This window comes from Schistocerca serialis, chromosome 7 (genome assembly GCF_023864345.2).
Source record: "Schistocerca serialis cubense isolate TAMUIC-IGC-003099 chromosome 7, iqSchSeri2.2, whole genome shotgun sequence".
Lineage (NCBI taxonomy): Eukaryota > Metazoa > Arthropoda > Insecta > Orthoptera > Acrididae > Schistocerca > Schistocerca serialis.
The window spans coordinates 104,038,185-104,051,836 of record NC_064644.1 but is presented as its reverse complement, the minus strand read 5'-3'; positions in this window follow the sequence as shown (position 1 = coordinate 104,051,836).

Here is a 13,652-nt window from a genome sequence, read left to right as displayed (position 1 = left end):
AATTTTTTTCCAACTTTATAACGAGGTTTAATAATAACGCCGCATTATGGAAAAATGTTACATAAAATAACTACACTATCTGATCAATGACATCTGGACAACTATTACTCGACATTAATCCTTAGTTTGTCCACCCTTAGCCTTTGTAATGGCTTGATATCTTAAAAGGACATTTTATTAGATGTCTGAATGTCTCTGGAGGAAAAGCAGCCAGTTCTTCCTCAAGAGCGAAAATGGACATGGTGGTGACGTCTGACACTGGCAAATGGTGCAACTCGATGTTTTGATTCATCCAAAAGGTGCCCCATTAGGTTCAGCACGTCCATTTCGGGAACGTTATTCTCCACAAACGATTGCCTCAAAGTTGCTGCATTACGACAAAGTGCATTGTCATCCTGATACAAACAACAGTCGTGTTCGAACGGCTTCTCTATTGCACTGAGTTCACTGTGCTGAAAATTGTATTAATTCCCATCGTACTGATCGTTTACTTCAGCGCAATAAAGGTTCCACACCCTAATCTTTAAAAACACACATACTCTAACATCGCCTTCTCTCAGCTTTACTGTTAATGTTACATATGATGGTAGGTAACGTTCTCCAGTCATTCGACGAACCCAAACCCTAACCCTTCCATTGGATTGCCACACGGCACAGCGCGATTCATCACTTCATATCACTCGTCTCCAGTCATCAGTCTTCTGACTGGTTTGATGCGGCCCGCCACGAATTCAACACCAGCACTAATCTCTCCGTCTCAGAGTAGTACTTGCACCAAACGTCCTCAGTTATTCGTTGGATGTATTCCAGTCCCTTTCTTCCCCCCACAGTTTTTACAATTATTTGTTGGATTTACTCCAGTCCATCTCTTCCCCCATACTTTTTACACTCTACAGCTCCCTCTAGTACCACGAAAGGTATCCCCTGATGTCTTATATCCTGTCATCCTGTCCACTTTTCTTGTCAGTGTTTCGCATATGTTCCTTTCTTCGCCGATTCTGCGGAGAATCTCCTCATTTCTTACCTTACCACTCCACCTAATTTTCAAACATTCTGCTGTAGCACCACATCTAAATGCTTAGATTCTCTTTTGTTCCGGTTTTTCTGCTGTCCATCATGCACTACAGTACAATGCTGTGTTTCTAAAGTACATACTGGCACATTTATTGCTCAAATTAAGGCCTACGTTAGACACTAGTAGAATTCTCTCGCACTGAAATACTCTCTCTATATCTCTGCTAGTCTGCATTGTACGTCCTCCTTGCTCAGCCCACCTTGAGTTATTTTGCTTTCCCGGTGGCAAAATTCCTTTACTTCGTGATCAGCAAGTTTGGCATTAAGTTTCTCACTACTCCCGTTTCTGCTCTCAACTAAAACTCCGACCGAACAGTCCTTGGAAGGCCCGCCGAACGGTACCGACCGACCGCCGTGTCATTCTTAGCGTATTGGCCCAACTGGTAGCGGATATGGGGTGCCATGTGGTCAGCAAACCGCTCTCCCGGCCGTTGTCAATTTCCATGACCGGAGCCGCTACTTCTCCATTAATTAGCTTCGCAATTTGCCTCACAAGGGCTGAGAGCACGCCGCTTGCTAACAGCGCTCGGTAGACCGGACGGTGACCCATCCAAGTGATAACCAACCCCAACAGTGCTTAACTTCGGTGATCTGACGGGCACCGGTGATACTGCTGTGGCAAAGCCGTTGGCCTCATTTCTGCTACTTCCATCATTTTTATCTTTTTCCTGTTTGCTCTCACTACATGCTGCACTTATAAGACTTTTCATTCCATTCAGCAGAACAGGGTAGGAATGTCATTAGCGAATCTTATCACAGTTATCCTATCACCATGAATTTTAATTCCACTCTTGAACTTTTCTGTCATTTCTTCTACGATGTATAGGTCGAAAGGTAAGGATGAAAAACTGTGTCCCTATCCTACATCCTTTTTAATCCGAGTTGTTCGGTCTTGGTCTTCCAGTATTATTGTTCCTTCTTGGTTCTTGTACTCACATTTTTTGAGAATTTCGAATATTTTGCACCATTTTACGTTGTCGAACGCTTTTTTTAGGTCGCCAAATTCTATGAGCGTCTCATCATTTTTCTTCAGCTTTGTTTCCATTATCAAGTGCAACGTCAGAATTGCCTCTCCGGTACCTTTACCTATCCTAAAGCCAAACACACCGTCATCTAAAAAAAGTTAATTTTACTTTTCATTCTTCTCTGTATTATTCTTGTCAGCAGCTTACATGCATGAGCTGTTAAATTGATGGTATGGTAGTTTTCGCGCGGACCTCCCCCTATTACCTTCGGAATTGTGTGGATGATTTTTTTTCCGAAAGTCTGATGCTATGTCGCCACTGTCATAGATCCTACAAACCAAGTTGAATAACGTTTGGTTGTCACTTCCCCCAATGATTCCGATGGAATGTTATCAATCTCTTTTGCCGTAATTGATCTCAAGTCTTGCAAAGCTCTTTTAAATTCTGACTCGAAAAGTGGATCCCCTATATTTTCCATACCGAGTCCAGTTTCCTCATCTATTACGTCAGCAGGAAGTCCTCTTCCACACAGGGGCCTTCACTGTAATTTTTCCACCTACATACTCTTTCGTCTGCACTTAAACAGTAGAATTACAATTGCATTATTAACGTTACCACCATTCCTTTTAATTTCACCGAAGGTTGTTCTGATTTTGCCATATTCTGAGTCAGTCATCTCGACGATCATTTCATTTTCGATTTCTTAATTTCGTCTTGGCTGCCCTTCACATCCTATTTATTGCATTCCTAAGTCATTTATATTGCTGTAGTCTTGTCGTTCCTTGAATATTTTTGTACGTCTTTCTTTTGTTGATCAGTTGAAGTAATTCTTCAGTTACTCAAGACTATTTCACAGCTAACTTCCCAGTACCTAGGATTGTCTGGTCAACGTCTGAGATTGCTGTCTTTTGGTTTGTCTACTCCTTTTCAAATGAGCTGCCTACTCTCGTAACACTGGACTCGCATTCGGAAGGACGACGGTTCAATCCCGGGTCCGGCCATCCTGATTTAGGTTTTCCGTGATTTCCCTAAATCACTCCAGGCAAATGCCGGGATGGTTCCTCTGAAAGGGCACGGCCGACTTCCTTCCCCATCCTTCCCTAATCCGATGAGACCGATGACCACGCTGTCTGGTCTCCTTCCCCAAACCAACCAACCAACCAACCAACCTACTCTCGTAATCCTCATCGACATCCTTAGTGAACTTCCAGCCCGTCTCATCACCCCTTAGAGCTTCAGTATCTCACTTCCTATCACTCTGATCCACAGACGATTCTCTTTAACTACAGTCTACTCTTCACCATTACTAAATTATGATCTGTCTAGGTATGCCTTACCATCAAATATCAAATTTTGGAGTTACTGTCTGACCATGATGTAATCCAGAGGGAAGATTCCCATGTCACCGGTCATTTCGAAGTAAACCTTCTTCTCTTGTGATTCTTGAACAGACCATTCGTTATTACCATGTGAAATTTATTGCAGAACTCAGTTAGCCTTTCTCCCCTCTCATTCCTCTGCCAAGCCCATATTCTCCCGTAACCCTTTCTTCTATTCCTTTCCTCACAGCTGCGTTCCATTCACCCATGGCTGTTAGATTTTCATCTCCCTTTACATACTGAATTACCCATTCCAAATCCTCCTATCCTACATGTAAATGTTCATCTTCTGCTTGCAACGTTGGCGTGTGTACCTGAACCATCGTTCCGGTGTTGGTTTGAGGTCGAATATGATGAGAGCAGACTTATCACCGAGCTGTGCGTAATGTTTCTCTTTACACAATCTCAAGCTTTGCTGTGCGTTGACTGCAGATATGCGCGGCTTTTGAGAAGCTGCACGACCGCTGCACCCCATTCCTTTTACCTTTCTACGCGCAGTCGATACGCTAACTGGAGTGCTGGTAGCTCTTTGGAACTCACGAGTGATTCCTTCTGTTGATTTCATGTGACTTTTTACAAGCGGCATCTCCAAAGCTAGACGGTTCCTGTCCGTCAGTACACCTGATATATCTGGTCTTGGTCTAGCTGTTGTTGTTCCCTCATGTCTCTACTTCAGTCACGTCACAAAACAGTCGACCTGGACAGCTTTAAAAGGTTCAAATGTCCCTGATGTATCTGTTACACAGGTGACATCGTATGACTGGTCGACATTCGAAGTCACTGACCCCTCTTGACCGACACACTCTGCTTCTCTACTGCTTGTTTACTGACAACACACTAGCCCCGTCTCCTTCTATACTGTCAAACTGGTCAAACTGGATGGTGACCCAAGGCTAAGCAAGGCCCCGGCCAACGTAACTCCAAACAAGGTGGCCAACCAACTCCTTCTAAACGGCAAGTTCAACTCCAAACGTCAGAAAACTAAAATCACACGCCTACTGCCAATGGAAAACACCAACTTCCATAAACCATATACCATGAGAGAGTTGAACAATGGCATAAATACCATGAAGAATGAGAAAGCCGCTGGGTTTGATGATATCTGCGTGGAACAGATTAAAAACTTCGGCCTTGGCGCCAGGGATTGGATACGTGGACTTTTTAACGTGTGCCGTGAAACATTTCAAATCCCGAAACTGTGGAGGACGTCAAAAGTTGTGGCTCTCCATAAACCCGGGAAGGACCCAGAGTCTCCGAAGAGCTATCGACCCATAACCCTTCTCTGCCACCTGTTTAAGCTCTATGAAAGATTGATCCTCAACAGAATAGAGAAGATCGTTGACTCTAAGCTAATCCCACACCAAGCAGGTTTTAGACCTGGAAAATCCTGTACCAGTCAAATTCTGCCATTGACGGAACATATCGGGGATGGGTTTGAGAATAAACTAATCACCGGGCTGGCACTAGTCAACCTAAGTTCCGCCTATGATACAGTAGATCACAGGACACTACTGCATAAAACCTGCGAGACCCTGAAAGACTACCACCTAGTCAAGATAATCGAATCCCTGCTCCAAAATACAGTTCTCCGTAATGCTTGAGGAGAAAAAGTCGATGGCGGAATCAGAAAAATGGGCTCGCCCAAGGGAGCGTGTCGGCGCCAATCCTATGCAACATATATACAAATGACCAACCAACTCCAGACAAAACCAAAACTTTTGTATACGCAGACGACCTGGCAATAACAGTTCAAGGCAACAGGTTTGAAGCCATCGAGGAGAAACTAGAAACCGCCCTTTCTACAATGTCAACCTACTACAAAAAGAATTCTCTAAAACCCAATCCCTCCAAAACTCAAGTGAGTGCATTCCATCTGAACTCGAGGCAGGCAAAGTACAGGCTCAATGTTACCTGGGACGGGAACACACAGATACTCCCACCTACCTTGGCGTCAGGCTGGACAGAACATTGACATACAAATATCATTGCGAAAAACCACGCAAAAAAGTAGAAGCACGAATTTCTCTAATAAGAAAGCTGTCCAATAGCAAATGGGGTGCCAAACCTACCGTGGTTAGAACTTCAGCCCAAGCTTTGTGCTTCTCAACTGCCGAATATGCCTGCCCGGTATGGTACAGATCCGCCCACGCAAAAAAGGTAGATATTAGCTTGAATGAAACATGCAGGATTGTGACAGTCTACATGACACCAACCCCCATAGAAAATCTCCACAGGGCCGCAGGTTTCACAAACTCTGACTCACGTAGGAAGGCCCATGAACATACCAAGAAGCTAAAACAAACCTTTGATGCCCGTCACTCAATATTTGGCCTAAAGTGTGGCCCCAGCAGACTCAAATCCAGACGCCGTTTCCAAAGTTGCGCCTTAGATGATCCCCCCATCTAGTATCCACTAAGAGAGGACCCACCAAGCGGCGTTTCTGGGGATTGGAAAACCTGGAGAGTGCTTAACCGGATCAGAACTGGGGTTGCTCCTGTGAAATCTAATCTGATTAAATGGGGTTTGTTGGACGAAAATGACGACAAATGCGACTGCGGCACTCGACAGGACATGGAACATCTCTTACAATGCCCTGCCTGCCCCCACAGACGCACCCTCGACGATCTATGGCTGGCTAAAGAAGAAGCTTTGGACATTGCCAAATACTGGGCAAACAAATTGTAGTTTCCGGACACGAAAAAGTAGAGGTAAGTTTATACTGTCGGGACCGCCTCTCGAGACATCTAGTGATCACTTTCGCATAACATAATGGTGTCTGGATACTTTCGATCAGATAGTGTATACTGATGAAAAAAATTGCACACAAAAAGTTTAACGTATCATTGTAGTAATTAAATGACAAATTGTATCAACTTTCTAAAATGATTGACAGTAAAACACAAATTTTATGGCAACTACTGTATATTGGTTTTAGTGTGATGTATGATGAACAGAATTTATTTGCTCCTCACAAATTAGTAATAGTATTTCTTAATAATTAGAAATAAAAGAAAAAGTTCTGTAATCAACAGTTGGAAAAATACCCTCTTCCAGCAAATGTTTTTTTCTTTTTTTTTTTTTTTCAAATTAATTATTTGTCATTTCCTCGCACAGAGCGAAACGAACTCGTTGTTTATTTCACTGAAGTCAAATTTAATAGTTATGATGCATTTTATGAACCAGATAGCTAAATTTGAATATCTGTATTCGTTCATACTCGACCTTAAGTAGCTTTTATGATGTTTAATTTCCTGTAGCTTTAATCACAAGATGCTGCTCTTAGTGTCATTTCATACGTACACTGATGAACCAAAACAATATGAACATCTGCTTAATGGCTTGTTCATCCATCTTTGGAACGAACTATGTCACTGAATTCCGTGTATTAGGGATCTGACAGTTTGTTGCTAAAGAGAGACAATTACAGAATTATACGAAAGAAAGCTAAATTAGTTACAAAATAGTGCATGCACATGATTTATTCAACGTCTAAACGTCACTACAGATATTCGGATTTAGTTTATGACATATTCGATATGCCTGCCATGATTGGCGATGATCTGACACAGACAAATAGTGAAATTCTGTGTGACCTGCTGAAGTATCGGAACATCGATGCTGTCAATAGTAGTGGGACAAACTTCATTTTGATACATTTTGTTAGTACAGGTTGCCTACATCAAGTGCAGCTATGCACTCAGGGGCTAACCTATATTGTTCTCCCTTGATTGACAGGTACTTAACACATTGTTCTCCTTTGACTGACAGGTACTTTTGTTCTGCTAATGGGAACCTTCCTTTTGACTGACAGGTCCTTAACCTGTTGTTCCCCCAACCCCTCCACTCCCCTCCCTCCTTAGAAAAATTCTAACCCAGCTGCTACCACTTACTGCTACAGGAACACTTTCAGGTCTTAGTTATTGGAATAGCCTCTCTCACTCTTATCAATTTGATTGATTCATTAAATTGATCAATTAATTGACCCCATCCCCTCTGGTAAACCCCCTTCCCCTCCCACCCACCATTCCAGAAATTGGTGGGAAAAAGACTCAGTTGATCAGTCATGTGGAGGAAATTCGATTGCAGCATATGGAACATAGTTTAAACAATTTAGACAATGTGTGGAATATTGTTTATTTAAACAATTTGTGGGATTCAAGGCAATGTATGGAATATCAGGAAATTTGTAGCTCTTCGGTGGAGAGGAAGAATCTTGTTACAGGAAATTCAAGGGTCTATCATTTATTTATAAAAACTTCTAATTGCAGGGATTGGAAATCTCTTGTTCATCGTTCTCATCTGTTTGGAAAGATATAGGTCTTGTAAGAAATAATTACATGGGGCAAACATATTGCATAACCTAATGTTCAGTACTACACTCTGGGTGTCTTAACCATATGTTTGGCCCTTTGTCGGCACTTACCCTATTCTTCTGTTAAGTGGCTTTCCATGTCACCTCCATCCACTTAAACAATTGTACCACCTTTGATGCCAACTAAGCTATTATTTATGTCTCCCCACCATTTTATGGTACACTTTTCGAACTTCACACGCATTTGAACGCCAATTCTGGAGCACTTTCCTTCGTCACCCACCCCACACTCTTAAACTATTGCATCGCATGTTTCATAAATATTATGCACATTAATTACGCAAATTAACTTAAGTGTTCTGCACTTAACCTGCTGTCTGCTCCGTCACCCACCCACCTATACCTTCTCCATAACTATTGTACCACTAACATAACGTTGGTACAAAAAATTTATGCAAATTAATTATGCAACTTAATTAAATGGATATCCTTCACATATATGGGGTAGTTTTTTTAATTCCCAGCATTCTCTTGGTAGGGGAGATCGATGGAATATCTTTTAAACAAAATGTCGCTAATAAATAACACATCCCGCCACCCGACGCCAATGCTGCTGACCCACCACCAGCTGCCAGGAGTCATTAAGCACCGGTAGCTCCCATGAAGTGATGAACGCTGGGGCATGAACAACCGCCCTTCCGCCGCTATCGACAACAACCAGCAGGTGAAAGTTACATAAGTTTTCAGGTATACAGTTAGAGGTCTTAGAGTGTTATAGTGACATCACGTCTCTATATAAATAAGAGCCAAGTCACACTCTGGGCCACTCCCGCATGTTTACCATTGCTGGCGCAATACCTATCTACCTGTGGATACTGACATCACATGTCGCGCTACAGAAATTTGTTGCAATGCTTCCCAGAATAGCAGAGGTTGCACTATTTCTAGCGGTCTTAACAGGACATGTGAGACATCTCCGGTCGCACACCTGTTTACTGTGACGATTGTCGATCTGTAAGTCCAGCATCAAGTGACAGATGTCCGTATAGCTGCTCACCCATGCAGGCACATCTAGAAGTTCCCAATGTTATACTGACGCCACATGGCTATGTAAGTAAGAGCCACTTAGACCTCTTGGAAAGTGTAAACTGTCGCAGAAATAGTTAACAACCGCTTTTGTAGGAGTTTTCATGGTGTCTCAGCTTGTATACATGGAAATTCTTGTCCTAAGAGAACCGGTTATGAAAATAGCCACGAATAACACCGAATGCATTCTTCCTGATGACCCTAATGGGACAGCTCGTCTCTTACTGAATTTAGACGTCAAACTGCTGCTGCCAGTGTGGCAGCACTTTCAGCCTTTTTTTTCTGCAGACGAGACATTCAATGCCAAAAAATTGTTTCGTACGTATCGCCATATTGCACTGAAAATTAAACCCTGCAAAAAAGGTCTACAGATCGTCAAATACATCCCACATACTCACTGTGTCACAGTGCAGTGCCGATGGAGGAAACTGCCGCCATAAACATGACCCATGACCACAGCCGCAGAAGTGTGTCAGCCAGAGAGAGGCCAGGCAGCCATGAACTAGCACCCATTCCAGAAGAACTAAAGTGGTAGGAGTTTGAACGCTATCAATACACCCAGCGTAAAAACTTGTTGTATTGAATATTCTCAAATTTCCGTAGAGTATACACATGAAACACGAAGCTCTGAAGGCAACTCAAAGCAAACTGGGTATTAGTTGAATATTCATCCACCCAAGGTGAGCCCAAGGCAAATGATAACGAGCTGGAAGCTTTCTTGGACTCTTTGAACTGATGCACAAAGAAGGGGCCAGCTCAATCTTGGAACAAGGGGGTCTGCTGAGATGCTGATTCCGGCCCCAACCTGCTTGCTTGCTGCTACGCTTTCTACGGTCACCTGCAGAATCACAAGAATATTGGAAACCAGACACATATATATCAGTGTAACTACAATTAAATTTCTGAATCGCTGCCGAAGTCTGACACCGAGCAATGTACTGGATATGTCACCTCTTCATGACCACGGTTCTGGAACGAATCTCAGTATCTAAAACTTTCATAATTTCCATGAAAAAAAAGAAAAAACCTTTCATTCCCCTTACGGCTATGGATGTGCTGAATTTATACCTCCCTCACGATAGAATATGCAGTAGCGACTACTAGACACTCGACATATGCTGCGAAGACTGATGTGCAAATGTTGGGTCGGTGTTAGCACCCCTTATGGTGTATAGTAGTTGATTGTAAATTGTTGTGGACTGGGTGTCGTGTGATGTCCTTAGGTTAGTTAGGTTTAAGTATTTCTAAGTTCTAGGGGACTGATGACCATAGATGTTAAGTCCCATAGTGCTCAGAGCACTTTTTTTAAATTGTTGTGATTTAATAGCAGATAGTTTAGAAGAACAAGAAACGAGTGGTTTTTATGCATGATGAAGTTCGAAGCATTTTACGTAAATCAACTATGCTATCAATTCTAAAGTATTGTTCTAGTGTCTGGAATCAGTACCAGGAGGGTATTGGTAAGAGAGAACATAAACACACGCACTCCTAAGACTACATGGTTCTGCACTTAAATCAGGCTATAATATTGGATTGCTTCAGTCTCCGACCTATTAGTCGTGTGGAATGTGGCGCTGTTAATATTCCAAGGCAGGAAATACATTTCCAACGCATGACATACATCCTTCTTGCAGGTTTCTCTACGATAAACTATTATAACAAACTGTAAAATGAGAAATCTACTTCCTTAAAATATCGATTCTGAGTGATACATGTACAATATAGCTTTCCAGAGCTGTATAGCGTCCACTGTTCACATCCAATCATGGTTCAGCAATAATACTATACTCACATCAGTCCTATATAAAACGACCGTTAGTAACGGAGAATACCTCTTACAAGGAAACAGATAAATGCAGTGTCCAACATGTGAAATTACACGTCGTGCCGCCACTAACTCTGTAAACAGGACATCTATCAAGCTAATGTATACATGGGGACTGCATTGCCTCACAAACACCTATCGCTAACTTAGAATCATCTTAGTTATGAAACTGAAGTCTTGATCTTATACCCAAGATGCGACAGGGGAATGGAGTACATCACATAAATAATAGTTCGTTTAGAGGAATGTGTCTCATTTCATCACACATGAGATGAAGTCCTCTGATGACCGAGAGGTTTACTGTTAACAATCGCGAGTAGACACTGCTCGAAGAGCCACACTGAACACGTGATTGTCTACGAGTTGAATGCAGAATGTCATACCACTGATCCATCCTGACAGAACATCGGAAAAAATGGTCAAGTGACCTGCAGCAACTTCTCCCTTCCTCTCTCTAGAATGGATCATCAGTCTACCTTTAAATCGTATCTTGTTACAACTCCATCCCAAGCAACCAGTCCATCTACTCTATGTCATCCTTTAACGCAGATGCTAGTAAGTTTATAGGCGGACGGTTCTCTGTTTTTGCAGGGAAGCATCAAAGACAGCAGTCAACTCATGTGCATCACTACTACCTCAATAGACATGCAGTAGAATGCCGGCTCGGCGAAAAAAATGACTGTTTCCCTGGTTCCCGATGCTTTCATGTCAATGTTTTCTTGTATTCCTCTTGCTGTCACATACAAGAATTCATCTGCACCAACGAGAACACATACAAGTACATCCTTAATTTCCCTGCATTTCAGAATATTTTCTCTCAATTGATACATATTTTCCGCAATTATATCGATTTTTTTATGTTACTTCCAGCCATGCGCTAATGGCACGACGTCTCTTCTCATATTCTAAAATTGGTTGTAAATGTAGTACAACTCCCAACAACTAGCACAAATGCACTGATCGGGAGGCGTTGTATAGCACTGTACTCAAATGCATCCAGCCGCCTCCAGATCACATATTCCACATTTGCCATGCGTTTGTTCTGTTTTCTGTATGCCTGTGTATATGCATCCATCGCAGATTTCACATGTCGAACGTCAATGCTATTTGTTTATCTGTCTCTTGTAAGAGGTATTCTCCATTACTGACAATAGTTTTATGTAGGACTGGTGTGGGAATAGTATAATTTCTGATCCGTGATCAGATGCGAACAGTGGATGATATACATCTCTAGAGAGTTATATTGTGCATGTATCACACAGGACCACTGCTTTATAGAAGTAGTTTTTGCATTTTAAAGTTTGTTACCATACTCTATCATAGAGAAACCTGCAAGCAGGATATTTGTCATTTGTTGGAAATATTTCTTACATTGGAATATTAACAGTGCCGCATTCCAGACGAGTAAGAGGTCGGAAACTGAAACGATCTAACATTATAGCCTGTTTTAAGTGCAGAACCATGTAGCCTTAGGAGTGAATGTGTTTATGTTCTCTCTTAGCAAAAACGTCGTCCTTCTCCCAGATCCCATACTGTCTTTCATACTACCTCGTATTGCAGGAGTGGGCTTCGTTTGGAGCTGACCTTAAACATAATACAGAGTTGGCGGAGCTACCGCAACATGTTCCCATTTCCATCGAATGGTCAAAACACAGGTATGTGGTTGAATAGAAAGACTTGCTTCCAAATCCCAGACAGCATTTCTACTGGATAGCGTAACACTGGAGATCTGAGAAGCCTGTGTAAGTTTGTTATTACCTCAATCAGCACACCATCTTCTGTCTGTGACCTTCTCAATCAACGTTCACCTATAATACAGTGGATATATTGCAGAACCTCTGACGTGGCAGCAGGACATAATATGTTACAAATTCTGGAGAAATATCTAGCGGAGGTATGAGGAAGTTGCAAATACCATATTCGTCAGATTTGTATGGAAAACTTAATTCATTTGGAAGTAATACCACATGTCGATTTATAAAGCCGGTATAGCTTTTAACATGAATACTTGTGTGCACCTGTAGATCGATTGCAATAGTAAAATGGTTGTTGCGATCGTGTTTTTTTTAACATATATAGAGGTCTGTAAGATATCTTCGCCTCTTTTCCTATGATGCAGTGGTAGCACTCGCAGGAAAAACTTATGAGACATATCCACCCATTGCTGATTTTCAGTCAGTATTGCTTCGTATCGCCAGCAATCAATTATTGGGGAATCATACTTAGTAGTAGGGGATGTGTGATAGGTTAGCCTTGAGCATCAGGTTTATATAGTATGTCTGTGTGTGTGTGTGTGTGTGTGTGTGTGTGTGTGTGTGTGTGTGTGTGTTCCGACATGTGCAAAGGAAATGACTACGTCCAGTTATAAGGAAGGTATGGATTTAACATAGAATACGTTGATAGCAGAGGGAAGAGTATGTCAAGTGACAAGAATGTGCAGATATTTTTGTTTCCAGAGCTATGCCCATCAGCAGGGTGTATTTTCGATACTTCGCTCATTGTCGAATTTCGTCCAATTGAGACTTAATTGTAAGTATAGAGGTCAAATATTTAAGTGGTCAGTTTGCCATTCTGTCTATGTGTGCTTGGCGCATGGTGGCGGTCTGTGGCGGGAATGATTCACGTTTCTGGCTAACGGTATGAGTAGTCTGATTCGAGACGCCTGCTGAGAATGCAGGAATGTAGCTGACTTAACCATGGCGTCCTCTAGAGGGCCGAATAGCGGACCAGTACTTAGTATGTGTTGCATAGCTTTCGTGAGTGGGTGAAAATTTGAGAAGATTCAATATGGATGTGTGTTTGCACTGGGCCATTAATCCCTTCCATGTGAATTATCAGGTTGACTGCTTCTACATATTTCGCACCTTTATTTAATTGAGAGAACATCGATGGTGGTGTGTGCATCTAACAGATGAAAGAGGAGCACCTTAGTTGAATTATAGCGGTGGGTTGGAACCTGTTACATTACTGACAACGGTATTTGCGAGCGTAAATACCAGTTTCCCCTTATT